Raw genomic sequence first — 18663 nt, 5'->3', positions numbered from 1 at the left:
CACCACCCCAGACACTGTTACTACGCCACTTCACAGAAGAGCTTCTTACCATGGGCTGTCAAGTGTGGCCGGGCCTGGCCCCAAGTGAGTAGGAAACCCTGGCTCGGACCACAGGGAATATTTTCGATGCACCTTTTATATGGCTGGTAGAAGAAAAACCCGGAGTTTGGATTTCTTGTAAACAAAACTTCACTGGGTTTAATGTTTGCAACAGAAAAATTATAAAACAGAAAACTGCCTTTTACAGTCTCTGGCACTACAGTTTATTTCACCACACTCCAGGGTCTGCTCCCTGTGAATCAGTTCATGGACTGGACAGTCCTCGCCATCATATCCCAAACAAAAACAAAACTGTACTTTCCAGACTCTTGTCTTTTTAAGCCCCTTCATTGGGGCTGCTGACTGCTCTTAGTCACAGTCCTGCCAGCTTTACTTGGGCACTTCCGATGCCTGCATGATTTCAAAACAGAGTATCAAAATATCAAGTGACAATATGCATTCTCTCACTCTAGTTAAATCAATAGCAACAAGTCCTTCGAAGGACTTTCACAGCCCTGCACTGTGTGCTGTGTGGGAACAAGCCTGCCTTTTCACTAAGCTCTTCAGGCCCTCCCAAAATGCCCCCAAAAGTCCTTTAGCTTTGGTTCTTTGGAGACTTTTCTAGATGACGTTTTAAACATACTTTAAAATTCCGGCACTGCTGCCTTGTTATTACCTGTAGCCTTAATTCAGTCCAAGTTTCTCTGGCAGACTTTTCTCACTACAAGGAGGAAAGAAACAGCTTCTCACTGGTCATTCACATGTCATGCCTTCCTCTAGCACACCTTCCCCTGAGTCAGTCTCACTGTACCTCCCCCACCCAGTATCACTAGAGCTTGAGTAACCGTCTCCAGTTTCTATTAATTCCTCTGCTTCTCTCTCCACCTCCCATCCCCTTCTCTGGTTGTTTGGAAGTTTCTCAAAGAAGGTTTCTTCCTCGTCTGAACAAATCTCCAGCCCTTTCGCCCAAGGCTCAACTGGGTTACTACAGTACATAGAAACATAGAAGATGACGGCAGATAAGGGCTATAGCCCATCAGGTCTGCCCACTCTACTGACCCACCCCCAAGTCTACTATCCTAGGGATCCCACTCCTGGTGACAGGTTCCCTTGGCTTAACCCTCTAAGGGATCCCACATGGGCATCCCATTTGCTCTTAAATTCTTGCACGCTGTTTGCCTCGATCACCTGCACCGGGATCTCGTTCCAAGGATCAAACACTCTCTTGGTGAAGAAATATTTCCTGGTGTCGCCATGAAATTTCCCGCCCCTGAGTTTGAGCGGATGCCCTCTTGTGGCTGAGGGTCCTTTGAGAAAGAGAATCTCTTCTTCCATCTCGATACGGCCGGTAATATACTTGAACGTCTCGATCATGTCTCCTCTCTCCCTACGTTCCTTGAGTGAGTATAGCCGCAAATTTTTCAGCCTTTCCTCGTATGATAGATCTTTGAGCCCCGAGACCATCCTGGTGGCCATCTGTTGCACCGACTCTACTCTCAGCACATCTTTTCGGTAGTGTGGCTTCCAGAATTGCACACAGTATTCCAAATGTGGTCTCACCATGGTTCTGTATAATGGCATTATGACTTCAGGCTTCCGGCTGACGAAACTCCTGCGGATGCAACCTAACAACTGTCTTGCCTTAGATGAAGCCTTCTCCACATGATCAGCAGTTTTCAGGTCTGCGCTGATGATCACTCCCAAGTCTCGTTCTGTTGAAGTTCTAGCTAAGGTCTCACCATGTAAGTTCTGCACGGATTTCTGCTGCCGAGGTGCATGATCTTACATTTCTTAGCATTGAAGCCCATCTGCCAGGTCGAGGACCAAAGCTCCAGCAAATGTAGGTCCTGTGTCATACTATCGGGTGAATTTCCGTCTCTCACTATATTGCATAGTTTGGCGTCGTCAGTGAATAACGTTATCTTACCTTGAAGCCCCTGAGTTAGGTCCCCTATGAATATGTTGAAAAGGTGCGGGCCCAAGACTGAGCCCTGCGGTACTCCACTGGTCACTTCCGATGTTTTAGAGAGGGTACCGTTAACTACCACCCTCTGAAGTCTGCCACTCAGCCAGTCATTGACTCATGTAGTTAGTGTTTCTCCCAGCCCCATTGATTTCATCTTGCTCAACAGACTGCGATGCGGGACACTATTGAAAGCTTTGCTGAAGTCTAAGTATACAACGTCCATGGATTTTCCCAAGTCTAGCTGTTTTGTTACCCAGTCAAAGAAGCTGATGAGATTGGATTGGCAGGACCTACCCTTGGTGAATCCGTGTTGACTGGGATCCCGTAGATTCTCCTTATCCAAGATTGCATCTAATTTATGTTTGATTAGTGTTTCCATGAGTTTGCATACTATTGATGCGAGACTCACCAGTCTGTAGTTTGCAGCCTCTGCCCTGCAACCCTTTTTGTGCAGTGGAACGACGTTAGCTGTTTTCCAGTCTATGGGGACTCTCCTCAAACTTAGGGAAAGATTGAAGAGTCCTGATATCAGTTCTGCTAGCACCTTCCTGGAGACAGTCTCCTTGTGGACCTGGAAAAAAACCCTGTTTATGGTGGGTAGGAAAAGTTTCAAAACTGCCCTTTGTGTACGGTGCTCTGCTTCCCCTGTCTGAATCAGCTGGAGTTAATTTATTCACTTGCAATCTTTTCTCTAGGTGACATGACTGCAGGACTCCGTGGTTATCCCCATCGCCTGCTGGGTTGATTCTTTGTTTCTCCTCAGCTCTGGGAAAGGAGTAATAGGGGATAGATAATGTTTTGTGTGCTCTCGCTGCCGGAATTCCTAGTTGTGACATCACCTGCCTTTTCTGTTTTCTTTCTGTATTGAAATTGTGCTTTTAACAGGGTGTACAGGCTTCATTTTAGGGATTGCTGGTTTGAGGGCTGCACTTTTTGCAGGGCTAGTCTTTTTAACCGTGACAGGAGCTTCCCTGTCACACAAGGTAAATTCTCTGATGATCATAGGAATTGAATGAGTGTCAGAGCATTTACCTCGCCGGCCCAAGGTAAGAAGTTCTTCTGCTGGTTAATAAAAGGAGCCCTAAATATTGGGAGCAAAGATCAAATGGAACAAATATTTTTTTTTTTATTCGCTGTGTACATCCACATCTTTTAGTTATCATGTAAGGGAGGAATAGTTACAAGTTATTTCATGGTTAATGAGCATGGATAATAAGGGTAATGATCAATGTGCCATTTCTTAAAATTCAGCTTTCGAGGCTTTGTTATATGTTGGGCCAGTTTTCTGCACACATTTTGATATCCACTCTAATTTACAATTTATAAAAAGGGATAAGATCTTGATAGTTGAATGCTCTTGATTTATGAATCAATCTTTTCTAGGCATGTAATTTGATTTAAATTGCTCTGCTGTCATTGCCAAAAATGTCTTGGCAGGAAGGAAAAAAATAATTGGATCTTTAAATATAAAAGTCAGAATACTACATTTTCAAAGATGTGTTTCATGTATTTAATAATGTTTGCTTTCCTTTCTTTTGTTTCTCATCAAATTGCAGTGAGTATTCGATCAGTGCTGTTTACACCTCAGACATAATCAGTAAAATGCAGCTCTCTTGACTCCCCTAATGCATCTTTTTAATCCAAGTATTCTATAATGATGTGTTGCTAACCCCGCAGGGCATAAGCCAAAAGCAGTAGTATGAAAAATGCACCGCAAGAAACCAGGCATGTGAAGACGAATGGAATGTACTGTACTTTACGATGGACTCTGTAGATAGGGAACTTCCTGAGAAACAAGCAATATTAGAGGGCAAATTTTGCACTTATGAGATTCCAGTTATTAGACAGGGCACTGGCTTCAGAATCAATAGCATAATTTCTGAAACATTGGTTTAGTTAGGAAAATCTCCAAGGAAACTTCTGAACTAAATAATCTTATTTTAACCTAATCCCTTTGTTAAATGAAATAATAATGATAAAAAAGTGATCTTCTATTTTTCCTGACCATGAGGTAGCTGGAATATTACCCTAGATAAATTAATTACTTGGTATTTATTAGGTACAGTATTGTTATTGATGTTTTGATAAGAATATGGAGCCGGTATGTGGCCAATTCTCAAGATAATTTAGTAGTGGCTAAGATTGCAGGCTAAGCCTTGTAGTCTTAAATGTTAATTTAGCGCATAGACTTAGGAACCATTACTGAGCTAATATGACAGCAGATGCCAATTTGTGCATTAATTGCATAGGGCTCCTTTTAGCAAGTAGTGGTAGAGTGTTTTACCACGGGCTGGCGAGGTAAATGCTCTGATGCTCATTCAATTCTTGTGTGTATCAGAGCATTTACCTTGCCGGCCTACAGTAAAACATTCTACCGCTGCTTGATAAAAGGAGCCCATAGTTTGCAAAAGAGTGGAAATAGACATAGAAACAGTAACATGATTACAGATAAAGGCCAAATGGCCAATCCAGTCTGCACATCCGCAGTAACCATTATTTCTTTCTCTCTCTGAGAGATCCCACATGCTTATCTCAGGCCTTCTTGAATTCAGACAGTCTCTGGGCAAGATATAGATGGGGAAGGGATATGGACTGTGCATTTTAGAAGCACATATGGGTGCTTCCTTTAGAAGCACTATTTCTGTTTTAGATGTTCATAACCCCCCCCCCCCCACCACCACCACCATTTTTTTACAAAAGCGCAGAAGTATTTTTTAGCGCCGGATGGCATGCTGAATATTCTGTGCTGCTCCGATACTCATAGGAACTCTATGACCACTGGAGCAATTCAGTGCATTGACTGGCACTAAAAACCCTCTTCCACACTTTTGTAAAAGGAGGGGAAACTGGCATTTAGGCATCCAAGTTGCATGGACATCCAAATCCTGATTTTACAAAGCGACGATATGAATGTCTAAAACTGCAAAATGTGCATCTGGCAAGGGTGTGTGTTCTGTTTATGTTTGTGATGGGACTTGGGGAGGCTAAAAAGATGGATATTTGTTCTCCATTGTAGAAGAGTAGGGAATATCCATAAAGATAAACTGTTTCCACTTATGCTATGTTAACCGTAAAACATAATATAGTGTAAATTGTGACATTTCCATCCCCAGGGATGAACCTGTCAGGAGTAAGACATGCACTAAACCAGTTCCCCAAGGCAGGAAACCAGTTAAAGGTAGTCCCTCGGAGGTTGCTAAGGACAGGGCTGCCTATCCTGAGGAGCATGAACCTGACCCCGAGCTGGAACCCATGCTAGAGCCAGAGCCTGTTAGGAGAGTAAGCTCCCTTAGGAAGTTTAATCAGTTCCCTAACAGTAATATTCCCAGTGACCTGAGAGGGAGCCAGAGAGCACTCAAACCTGTGCCCCAGCCACATGAGCTAGGGAATGGCTTTAACACCTTAAAACAGCTCTCAATGACTGTAAAGGAGGCAACACAGGAAGACCTGGCAGATAGGGCTCTTCTGGCCAGGCAAAGGCAAGGCACAAGCCAGGAGCCCATGGAATGGGACAGCTCTGCACCCCAGGAGATTACAGAGCTGGAGGCTCCAGAAGAATATATGGACATAGCTGAGTTTAGAGTGCCTGAAGCTGAATCGGTGGAACCGAAGGATGTGAGTTTGGCAGTTTCTTGCCAGTAACTTATCTTACTCTATTTAGATTTTTGTTGGGACAATTTACTGAAGGAACTGTTTTGAGAAAGGTTGTTGCACAGCAGTGGGGGCTGGGCTGAAAGCAGTGCTGGAGTTGTGCACAGCACTAATTGAACTGCTCTACACCAGCTGGGACTGAGCTTGTAGGAAGCTGGTGTGGTTTTCTTTTGTTGGCTGCATTGCAAGCCAGTGACTTGCAGAATTGGGGAAGATTCCCCGTAGACCTAGGGTTGGGATTTTTGTGGGTGCTTGTAAAAGCCAATCGTAAAAGGTGGACCCAGCAATTCTGTTCCCAGTCTCCAGAGACTGGAGAGTTGCTGCAGCCGAGAGAGGCGAAGTTTACAAGCTGTATTGCTCTGAACTTTTATTTTGTGATTTATTATACAGGAGCTTGGTGAAGAGCAGGACTGTGTTACAGAAAGCCCAGGACTCTAGGAAGAAGTGTTAAAGTGTTTCTTTTGTTTTGTTTTCTGGTTTGAAGCTGCCAGGAGATTGCCTTGAACATAGGATTACTTACCTGGGACAAAACTTAAGTTTGTTTGTAAGACTATTAACTGGCTACTATGAACTGTTTGTTAGAGGAGGAAAAGCCAGTGGAATAGTTTTTGTTGTTTTTTCCTTTTGATAGAATAAACCTACTGCAATAGTCTGAGGACTTGTTGGCTTGGAAGTATTATTATTGTAGAGCCAAAGAACTTCACTACTGTTTAGGGTCTCCCCCTTTGGGAGCTGCGCCAGGTTCGTGCTGCCACCAGTCGGCGGTCCCCCGCAGTTTCCTCGCGGGTCCGTCTGGTGACAAAATACAAAAGTCTGTCTGGTACATGCGGGGTGTGTGCCCAGTATCTGCTTTGCATGTACTGCACATGGTATTTGGAGCCCCCAAAACCCTACACATTGCGGTGGTCCACCCCCAAATCCATATCTTCCCTTCTGTCATGTCCAAAGTCCCATCCCAACCCACATTATTTTTTATCTCCCTCCAAACTACTCCTATGTGTTCCAATTGCCTTCTGCCTCCAGGGTTTTGGTATTACTCCTGACCCTCCCTCTCAGTTTTTATCCCCCTTCTGAACCACCCCCATGTGTTTTAAACCCCCCCTCCTGACCCTACGAGTTCTGATCTTCTTCCTGAACCCCTTGGTTCCAATTGCAATCCCGACCTCCCTACCCAAAATCCCACCCTGGACAAAATAAGTGTGGCACCTCCAATCCCTACCCTCGCCCACCCCTAATTCCCTCTCTCAACTCACATGAGATCTACTCACAGTACTACCACTAGGGGTCTTGCTTTGGTATAAGAGTACTACTGTGAGAATATCGTTAGAGGCAGCCAACGCTATTTTGGGTGTCTTAAATGGCTATTCCAGTACACCATGAATTAGAAGCTCAGATTTAGTCTGATAGGGCACAGCTGAAAATTGTCCTCACAATAGTGTTTATAATAAATATAGGGGTCAATTTTTCCAAATGCACAAATATGGGCAAGTGCATTAATGTTCCTTACATGCATTGTTAATGAATAAGACTCATTTACATGAATGGGGGCTATTTGCTAATACATTTGGGGGCATGTTTACTAAAGTGTGCTAAGCAGCTACCATGAGTTTTTAATGAGCATAGCAACTCATTTTTGAAAGAAAAAAAATGCCTAAAAAGTGTCATAAAGAGGCAACTGGATGTTTTTGCCAGCAAAACATCCAAATTGCTATTTTTGAAACCCATTTTTAAGACAGTTTTCTATGAAATTTATATGCAGTGCAAATAAATGTCAAGGTGGTATGTTGGCAGCATGTTTTGGGTGGGACTTGGATGGGCTTGTGATTTTGATATATTTCTGCAATAATAATGGAACATAGTAGAAAACGTCCAGGGAAAAAAAAATTGGACGTTTGAGGCTAGACTTGTTTCAGTAATGAATTAGAACCTAAAAGGTACCAAAAAAGATTAGATGACCATTGGAGGGATTAAAGAATGACCCTCCTTACACCCCCGGTGGTCACTGACTCTCTCCCACCACTGAAAGATGTGAAAGAAATAGTACATACTAGCCTGTATGACAGCTTCAGATGTTATGGCCAGACCTATTAGAGCAGCAAGTAAGTTCTTGGAGTAGGAATTCTATGAGCGTTGGAGCATTTTAGCATTCAGGCCGCAGTAGAAACCTCTACAGTGGCTTAGTAAAAGAGGGCCTAAGTTAATAGCAGTAAAATAAACCCCAGATATTCAAATCCAGTCACTGGAAATGGTCCAGCAATGAATATCTGGGCTTACTACCGACCATGAGATGTAGCCCGGTTTCCTCCCATGATCTGAATATCAGCCTCACACTGTGTAGTGTGAGATTGGGCAGGAACTAGGCAAAGTATGGATGGAGACTGAGCGTGGTCTGCACATTGCAGTCAGTGCTTTGTGGGTAACATGCGCTACCTGGCAAATGTGCAATTAAGGCTGCTTGACTTAACACCACCTCAGTGTCAGCACCTCAATGTCAGCTGGAAAATGCAGGCTCCGGAGTAAGCTAAGGGTGGTAGATGCATGGGACAGTCTCCTGGAAGAGGTGGTGGAGACAGAGGCTGTATTTGAATTCAAGAGGGCCTGGGCACGTGAGATCTCTCAGAGAAAGAAAGAGATAATGGTTACTGCAGATGGGCAGACTAGATGGGCCATTTGGCCTTTATCTGCCATCATGTTTCTATGAATGCTACAAAAAACTCCCACACAAGAAAGGATGTCAAAAAATTCAATACTCATATACCACATCCAAGTGACCCCCACACTACTGACATTCCTGCACAATAAATGGAGAAAAGACCTCAGTGTCTAAAAGGGATACAAAAACATTGCCCGAATAGACAAGCCCATCTCAAAAAACCAACCTTGAGGTACTCAGACACATCCTTGGTCAAAAACTCCAAGATAAGTGGAAAAATATCATACAAATTTCAATTATGTTTAAAGAATACCAAAATCAAATCACACTTATCTTAAAAAATGGTGTTCATAGTAGTCTTCATCTTAGTGCTGGGGTATAGAAGCAGGAAACAACCCGCACAGTGGAGCCTGAGCTAGGCACAGCGGCTACAAACTCCTTGCCACTTGCTGTGCATCGCCACAATCTCCAACAGGGCTCCCTGTTTCGCAACCGAGCTTCATCAGGGAATTGCTACACAAAAATAAAAAGCTTATTTGTATTGTAAACCATCAAATTCAAAACATAAACCAAAAAACCAAAATCAAAAGTGGTTCAGCTCACAGCGTTAGTTAACCAGCTTCACCTCCTATTGTAAAATGGCCTCTCGGCGTTCTCTGACTTAAAGCTTCAAACGTCATTACGAGACCAACGCGATGATGTCACAATGTTTCAAAAAAGCTCAAAAAATGGAATAGATTAAAAACAAGCTCTCCATTCTACACCACTATTAAATCCAATAGGTATACAAGTTTGTAAAGCAAAAATCCAGCGCTGTTCTCTTCTTAGTAGCAGCTGTTTAAAGTCAACCCCTCCCCCACCGAACAGACGGGAATCACATATTCCAGAACCCAGTAACGCAAGTCTTGAAAGTTATGTTGCTGATCCATACAGTGCTGGACCAGAGGGGCTTCCACTCGCTCTCTAGCGATGCAGGATCTATGTTCTACAAGTCTAGTTTTAAATGCTCGGGAAGTCTGTCCCACATAAAGCTTCTGACAAGGACATTTAATGATGTACACTACCCCGCATCTTTCACTGTCTGTCGCACTGTATAATGCATAACATTTTTGTGGTCTACAGGATTCACAAAAGATGTGCAAACTTCCATTACATTGCACACAGAACAATGTCCACATGACATATGGCCCATCCTCCCTCTTCCATTAAATGGCACTATTGAAGGTTCAATAGCTACTTTGCTAGTTGGACATAATAGATCTTGTATAGTTTTATTGCGGGGAAAATGCAAACATCACAGTACTATCTCTAAAACAGGGATGTACAGACAGGCAATTCCAATATTTTTTTAAACTGTGACTATATGTCCTCGCTTGCTGGGAATACGGGAGGATGCATGTAATTCTAAGATCTTCAGAACCAGATTTAGAGTACTCTAATAATCGATCTCTAGGGTTATAGAGAGCTCTAGTATACGCTCTCTTCACACACTGATCAGGGTACCCTCTGGCTCACAGTTTCTCTTGCAATAACTTAGCCTGAATTTTAAATTCCTCTGTAGTAGAGCAGATTCTTCGATATCTCAAAAACTGGGAATTGGGTAAACTTTCTTTCAAATGCATAGGATGTGAACTTTGAAAGTGTAAAAATGTAGTGCGGTCTGTATTCTTACGATACACAGTAGTGAAATGGCAGATGAAGTTTAATGTGAAAAAGTGCAAAGTAATGTATTTAGGCAGAAAGAACAAGGAACATGAGTAAAGAATGTCAGGAGCAACTCTGGGTAAGAGCGAACAAGAAAAGGACCTGGGCGTACTGATAGATAGGACCCTGAAACCATCGGCACAATGTGCGGTGGCGGCAAAGAAAGCAAATAGAATGTTAGGCATGATAAAGAAGGGAATCATGAGTAGATCGGAGAGGGTTATAATGCAGCTTTATAGAGCACTGGTCAGACCACATTTGGAATACTGTGTCCAACATTGGTCTCCCAACCTAAAGAAGGATATAAAACTGCTGGAGAGAGTGCAGAGCCGAGCAACAAAGCTAGTAAAAGGTATGGAGAAACTGGAATACGAGGAACGACTTAGGGGATATGATTGAAACCTTTAAAATACTGAAAGGAATCGACAAAATAGAGCAGGAAAAAAAATTATTTACAATGTCCAATTTGACACGGAATGAAGCTAAAGGGGAGCAAGTCCAGGACAAATATCAGGAAGTTCTGCTTCACGCAAAGAGTGGTTGACACCTGGAATGCTCTCCCAGAGGAGGTTATAGCAGAATCGCCAATCCTAGGATTTAAAAGCAAACTAGATGCACATCTCCTTACGAGAGGCATAGAGGGATATGGGTGACTAAAAATTATACTCTACTAACATAAATAATATATACCACTTAATGTAGGAGATGCATCCAGCATATATCTCACTATTATTCAGGAAAAGGCCTCAGAATCGGAGCCTACGCGTAGTCCTATCATGGACTGAACAGTCAGTGTAGTGTTACAGCTCCATGCTCCAGTCATAGGCCAAAAACCCGAATCCTATATAGTAATTTAACTTATTTTTTTTGTTTTTCAAACTTTTTTTTAGAATTTTATCCAGTGCAACTTAAATATTTAAAATCTTATTTCTAACTATTCAAAATGCATAACTCCTTTGGTTAGAAAAGCAGTTGACAGCTGATTACTTATCTTTAAACATTTTCCGTTGTTATTTGATCGTTCATTTAGCTTGTATACTGCCTGTGTCATGCCTGGTGTATACCTGGCTGGGCCTCCGCGTGTGCGGATTGCCGGACTTGATAGACCGAAGGTCTGATCCAGAGATGGCGCTTCTTATGTTCTTATGTAAAAAGGCTTGATTTCTGATTTCAATAAGAACACCCAGGAACGCAATCTTCTTCAAATCTAATGTGCAAGTAAATTTAATGGTCTGAGTACATATATTCAACTCCTCTACAAAACATAGAAGATCTTCAGGTGTTCCATCCCATAATACAAAAATATCATCTATGTACCGACAACAAAATATGTGGAAACCACCTGGATGGATATACATATAGATCTTCAAAATATGCCATAAAAAGATTGGCCAAAGATGGGGCACAAGATGCTCCCATCGCCGTACCGCTGCATTGCTGATAAAACACATTTTGAAACTCAAAAAAGTTTTGTTTTAATGAGATAGATAGAAGTTGAATGATGAAATCTGAAGCGGCAAGGAGTTTGTAGCCGCTGTGCCTGGCTCAGGCTCTACTGTGCGGGTTGTTTCCTGCTTCTATGAATGCTAGACATCTCCCCCCCACCCCAACAGTTACCATAAAGCTTTTGCACTTAACGTGGGTTAATTATGGCTGTTAACCCCTTGTTAAGTACAAAACCTTAATGCTCTTTAGTAAACATGCCCCATTCATAGGTCCCATAGCTGGCTATCTCACTATTAAGAATGTTCATTATAAATACAACTTTGAGTAAAGACTCAAAATAAGGGTAGAACCGCAGAGTGAAGCACAATTTATTTTGGGAAGTCAAATAGATTAAGCTAGTTCAGAGTTATGATGACATATGATTAATGAAAGGCAGGCCTAAGTAATAGTTAAAAAAACAAACAAATATAACAGATACTTCCCTAAGGAATTATTTTACCAAGCTGTGGTAAGTATAGTTTGTGCTTACCACAGCTAAAAAAGGCTTACCACAGGGCATGCTCAGATATCCTGTGGTAAGTGCAAACTTCAAAAATGGACTTAGCACGTGCAAAAAACCCACCTAAGCACACACTAAGGCCACATTTTAGCGCTGCTTTATACGAGGGATCTTCAAACATTTTCTGCACTTTATTTATTTATTTTTTTTACATTATTAAATATCTCAAAAGCAAATTACATCATTTTTCCACATAATCACTCTGTCGGTTTTGGACCTAAGTCGCTAGTCACCCAAAGTTGGCAGTGTTAAAAGTCCATTCCTGAAAATTACGTCCAAAATATTTTTTTCTTTTGCAAATCGTCTAAGTATACGTCCAGATGTTCAGTTGCCAGACCGCTAAGTCATCTATCATTATACCCCATTCTCGTCCAAAAATTTGTCCAAGTCAAAAATGCCTAGAACAAGACCTTTTGGATGTGGGAGGGGCTAGTAAAGTGATGGACTGGACACCCAGACATGGCAACACAGTAGTGGGGTACCTTACAAGGCACTGCTGCAAACCACCAAAAGCGTGCCATATACACATCTCACCACAACTCCCTTATAGGTCATGGTGAGCCCCCCAAAACCTACTAAATCTACCTGTCTATAACCCCAATAACCCTTATGACTGCAGGTGGCACCTATATGGCTATACAATAGGGTTTGGAGGGGGGGGTTGGTTGGGGGGTGCACATGCAGTGGTTAGAGTGGCTTATGGGCCTGGGTCCTCATCTCTATTGTTTACTAGCCCACCTGCCAGATTACTTAAGCCACCTCTGTGCTGCTCTACTAGGCTTTCCTATGCCAAGTGCTGATGTTCTGGAGGCAGATATGTAAATATTTAATTCTGATTTTATTGGGGGGGAGGGGGGTTAGTGATCATTAGGGAGTGTGTGGGGGTCTGTACTTTGTCTCTACAGTGGTTATCTGGTTACTTTGGATACCTTCTGGCCACTTAGATATGGTTTTACATGGCCTAAGTCACAACATACAATTTCCGTCTAGGGGCAGTCTTGTTACACTTTTGGTTGTACTTGCAGTATGACTAACTTCTTCTTTTACGAAGGTACGATAACCGAATAGTGCACACCAATTGAATTAGCGCACACTAAATGCTAATGCGTCCATATGCTAACATGCACGTGTTAGCGTTTAGCGTGTACTAAATCGATTAGCACGCTCTAATCAGTTAGCGCACCTTAGTAAATGAGGGCCTAAGTCTAGTCTGGTCCATGTCCGGCCCAAATCCCGCCCTCGCCACTCCTCCTAAAATGCCCCTTTTAGCTCTGAGCATATAGTAGCACTGAAGAAGCCTAAGTCATTTTTACATACATCCAAAACTCGGTTCGGTTATCGGCACTTGGACGACTTGTTTTATTGATCATCCAAGAATCAATTTAGACTGGTTTTTGTATTTCCTTTTCGATTATGAGCCCTATGACATTCTATGACACGCTCTCTTACTACTTCTTCCACCCTAACCATTTCCCATGAAAACATTAAACTGCGGAAACTTTTTGAAGAATGCTTGTAAAAGGTCCCCCTGAGTAAGATGTTCAATTAAACTCATCTGCTTCAGTGTGGTGTTCATTTTAAAGAAATTTTAGCTGTTAACTCATGACATTCTGGTTTTAAGCATCATGATTAATTAGCATTTATGGAAAGCTAAATTATTTATGTTAAGCAATGACATGTGTTTATTTAGAAGCTACTTTGAAAACTAATGTCAAGTCTTAATAAATTGAACAAAATGCTTTTGGTGCATGAGATTTTAATGTGATTTGAATGACATCTCAACTCACCAGTCCCTATTTAAAGAGTTTTTCTCCTCTCTCTATGATACAATCTGATTGAAAATCAAAACTACTGAGATAATGGTACATTTGTAATGAAGCACTACAATGAATTAAAGCCACTCAAATTCAAGACTTAGAGGTCCTTTTATTAAGATATGCTGATTTAGCGTGCATTAAAGATTAGCATGTGCTAAATGCTAAGGTGTCTATAGGAATATAATGGATGTCTTAGCATTTAGTGCACAAAAATCTTTAGCGCGTGCTAAACCAGCTAGAGCACCTTAATAAAAGGACCCCTTAGAAAAATTTAGGGCCAAAAGGTACATAGATCCTTTTAGGGATTATGGGCTACTTTTAGAAAGCCAAGGTAGTGATTCCTCTTTCCCCCCCGCCCACGGCAAATGCACCAAAGCCCATTCAGTTCTTATGTGTTTTAGTGCATTTGCCATGGTAGAATCACTACCACGGTCTTGTAAAAGTAGCCCTATATTATTTTTTTAAAAAGCTGATCTCCTAAATCTGATCCCTATTTTTAGCCAAACCTATAAGCATACGAGTGTTAACTGAAAATTCATCTTAATTTAGGAGCTTAAAAGTAATGAGGTACATAATCGAAACAAAAATAGACCTAAAAACCCGCCTAAATTGGCGCTTGGCCAGCCTAAAAGACAGGTCGTCCAAGTGTCAATAATTGAAATGGGTTTTAGACAAATCTAGAGGCATCTTAGGCCTTTTGACTGCCGCTGTGCACCCAGAGCAAAAAAGGGGCGTTTTCGAGGAGTGGTTAGGGTGGGAGGTAGTCAGGATGTGGACTGAACAAACTTAGGCATCCTTTTACTATGGCGCACGCTTAATATTAGCGTGTGCTAAAACAGCTATCGGATATAATGTAAGCATTAGCATTTAGCACACGCTAAAACGGCTAGTAAAAGGACCCCTTAGTCATCCTGTAGTGATAATCGAAAATTTGCCTAGATGGAACTTATACATTGTGACTTAGGTGATCTAAAAACCGGTCTAAGTGCTCAGAAGGTATCCAAAGTGACCAGATAACCACTGCAGGGACAAAGTACAGAACCCCCATATTCCCCCAGTGATCACTGACCCCCGCCCCCCACATCACCATAAAAATCAGAATAAAAATGTACATACCTGTCTCTAGAACATCATCACCTGGCAGAGAAAAGCCTAGTAGAGCTGCACAGTAGTCGGTGGGAAGGGGGGAAGGGGCTAATGAACCATAGAGAGGAGGACCCAAGCCCATAAGCTACTTTAACTACTGCATTTATGATGGAACATGTGCACCCAATAGCCCCCCCCCCAAACCCTACTGTACTGCCATATAGGTGTCACCTGCAGCCATAACAGCTATTTCGGTGGTAGACAGGTGGGTCTAGTAGGTTTTATGGGAGCTCATCATGACCTGCAAGGGAATTGTGGAGAGATGTTTAGGTGGCACCCTTTTTGTGAAGTTTACAGCAGTGCCCTGTAAGGTACCCCACTACTCTGTTGCTATGTCTGGGAGGCCAGTCCATCACTTTGCTGACTCCTCTCGTACCCAAAAGGTCTTTTTCTAGGTGTTATGGACTTGGACAATTTTTTGGACGAGAATGTGGTATAAAGATAGATGACTTGACGGTTTGGACGATCAAACTGCTGGTCCTATAATTAGACAATTCTTGAAAAAAAATATTTTTAGATGTATTTTATGAGAATGGACTTTAGACGCTGCTGACCTTGGGCAACTAGCGCCCTAGGCCTAAAATGGACTTAAACATTTTTTATTATTATTATTATCCCTCTCCACGCTTATAAATTTAGACCTGTCATTCATTTTCTTAGGTTTATGAGCCTAATTTATGAATCTAGTGGTGAAAATCAATACTAAGGGGTCCTTTTATTAAGCTGCGGTAGGGGATTAACGCGCATAATACCGCGCGTTAAACCGCCTGCCGCGCTATCCGCTAATGCCTGCATTGAGCAGGCATTAGTTTTTTAGCCGGCCGTGGCGGTTAGCGCATGATGAAATGTCCGACGCGCTAACCCCGCTAGCGCGGCTTGATAAAAGGACCCCTAAGTTCAAAAGTATTTTCCCCTGCCCTAAAGCTGCCCCTTCTGTTACCCACATTTTATGCTTCCTAAATTGAAGACTATAATGAAATTTTGAGCCATAGTAATTTTCATAGGAAAATTTAAAAGCATAACTCTCAAAAGTTAGGGAAAAAAAAATTCCTATGCATATTGAGCCCTCCGACCCAAATTTTCTATGGTGCGCTGTAAGTTAGGCAGTGGTAGGTGCCCTATCGCCAACTAACTTAATGATTTTGATTGATGATAAATGGTGTGTCATTTAAAACCAATTAAAATCTAATTTAACAAAAATCAGCATCCAACTCCCATCCATAGAGATACCTACTGGTGCCTATGTCTAAAGTGGGTGTGGTTTTTGCCAGAAGTTAATGTAGGCGTCAGTAGGTGCCTCTATGGAACAATTCATGTCAAAAGTAGGCACTGGAAATGTAGTTCTGTAAAACCCTGGCCTATATTTCTGTTGCCTACTTTCAACGTGGCCACAATTCTCTAAACAGTGCCGTCAGGTCATTGGCACGTGATCGGTGCCATTTTTCTAAGCGGCCAACGCTAACGGTGCCATTTAGAGAATCTAGACCTCAATGTTCAGGAAACTGAGAAAGTTTCCCCTTTGCATGAGATAAATTTCCATTTTTATTCATTCTGCAGGCTTCTTGTTCAATATGGTGCATTTTCAATTAATGAAATGTCATGTTAAAAAGACCCTTGTGCAGCAAGTTTGAGTGTATGTGTCATTAGGTACATATACCACCTGATAGTTTTCATTAATTAAAATTGTTCCAGAACATCTGCATCAAATCTAAGCTGTCTATTTCCCTATATGAAAGATGATTTTATTGCAAACTGAAATCTAATGATTTTTTTATTGCCTGTGGATAAAATTCCCATTGTTTTTTATTTTGTTTTGTTGTTGTTAAATAATACTTTTAAAAAAAAGTATTATTATCAATTGTACTTGTTGTAGGTTATAGCACTGGATCAATAGTAATTCTCAGAAGTCTAATTTCTTTTTAATATAATTTAGTAGGCAGTAACAGTATAATCATTAAGATTCCCTTTTCTTTATTGTAGCTTGTAATTACCCGGTAGGAATATTAGAATTTAGCATTTTTCGAAAGCTCTTCCTGCATATCCAAATCCACTATTATGAACCTAAAGAAATTATTGTTGTGGTTAGGTGCCATCAACTCGTGTTCGAGTCCTAGTGACTTGATGAATTGCAGGTTTTAAAAGAAATCAGTTTTGTGCTAGTCCGGAAAGGTCCTCCAGCATCATCCCCATAGTTGTTTTCAACGTGTCCAGCCATCAGATTTCAGGCTGCCCTCTTTGCTTGGTTCCTTCGATCTTCCCAAACATGATGTCCTTCTCCAGTGATCTCTCTTCTGATTGTGTGACTAAAATAAGACAGCCGTAATGTCATCATTTGGACTTCGAATGACATAGCCGGTTTGATCTCTTCCAAAATCGATTTGTTAGTTCTTCTGGTGATCCACAACATGCCTAAAATCCTTCTTCAGCAGCAAAACTCAAATCAATTTTCTTTCTGTCTTGTTTCCGTATGTTGGGGGATGCGGTGGTGGGGGTAGGTTGTCTGGGGATATCAAGGGAATGTTGGGCAATTTGGGGGCTCACGACTCAGCTGATCCTGGCAGGGGGAATACCCATCAGCTTAGAACATAAGAAATGCCTGCACCGGATCAGACCTGGGGTCCATCCAGTCCGGTGATCCGCACACGCGGAGGCTCAGCCAGGTGTACCCTGGCGAATACCTTATTCACTCGTATCCCTCAATATGTCCTGCAAGAAGATGTGCGTCTAATTTTCCCTTAAATCCTAGAATGGTGATTTCCTCCACCATCTCTTCCTGGAGAGAGTTCCAGGCGTTCACCACTCACTGTGTGAAGCAGAACTTTCTGACATTTGTCCTGGCCGTGTCCCCTCTCAGCTTCAGGCCATGACATCTTGTCCGAGTCACATTTGACAATGTGAATAACGTTGTTACTTGCTCACAAATCATGTTCATTGTAGACCGTTCTGAGCTACTGGGAGGACGGGATAGAAATCCAAATAAATAAATAAATAAATAAATAAATTAGAGAATGACACGGGGAGCGATCCCCGCAGGGAGCTGCGGCGTGGCTGCGGTTTGGCTGCGGGTTATGGAGACTCCAAAGCCAAATCGCCGCAGACACGGGGACAAAAGTTTTCACCGCCCGCAAAAACGGTGAAAAGATTTGTCCCCGCAGGCCAATGTACCCCCTTCTAGGAACCGCTATTTACCTGTGTTTCACCATGTTCGTGACCGGGTGTTTGATGTCTCCGCCATGTTGTCTGTCTCCTCCAACTCTCGATCCAACTTGCACGTTGCCGCATTGACTCCGCCCCCCAATATACTGGCTCCTCATTTGTCAGATCAACCCTTCCTGCCAATAGAACCCGCCCCCCCCCGACGATCGCCGGCAGGAAGGTGCTCAGCCCTTCATGCCGACAGAACCAGCCCTCCCCAACGATCGTGGCAGGAGGGTACCCATCCCCTCCTGCCTACCCCAACAGCCCCCCCCGACGATCGCAGCAGGAGGATATCCAACCCCTCCTGCCAGCTCCCCAACAGCCCCCCTATGATCACTGGTAGGAGGGTGCCCAACCCACCTGCCGGCCTCCCCAACGGCCCCCTATATTGCCAATAGGAGGGTGCCCAACCCCTCCTGCCTGACCCTCCCCCAACAAACCCCGCCATCCCGAAACACCACCCTTAGTCTTACTTTCCAAGTTG

The 18663-nt window shown here is 42.6% G+C and overlaps 1 protein-coding gene across 2 annotated transcripts in view; it reads left to right on the top strand.

Annotated features, from left to right (window-relative positions):
• NRG3 (neuregulin 3) overlaps positions 1-18663 on the top strand; it is a 1387275-nt gene that overhangs the window by 450677 nt on the left and 917935 nt on the right. The window contains exon 1 of one of the 2 annotated variants that reach the window (XR_004539297.1): positions 5361-5620. The exons of the other annotated variant lie outside the window; for it this stretch is intronic. The gene's annotated coding sequence lies outside the window, so the exon portion shown is untranslated. Of the gene's footprint in view, positions 1-5360; positions 5621-18663 lie in introns of those variants that run through there. 2 annotated transcript variants of the gene reach the window in all.

This window comes from Geotrypetes seraphini, chromosome 4 (assembly GCF_902459505.1).
Source record: "Geotrypetes seraphini chromosome 4, aGeoSer1.1, whole genome shotgun sequence".
NCBI lineage: Eukaryota > Metazoa > Chordata > Amphibia > Gymnophiona > Dermophiidae > Geotrypetes > Geotrypetes seraphini.
The sequence above is the reverse complement of the archived record's forward strand: the minus strand, read 5'-3'. Positions and strand labels throughout refer to the sequence as shown.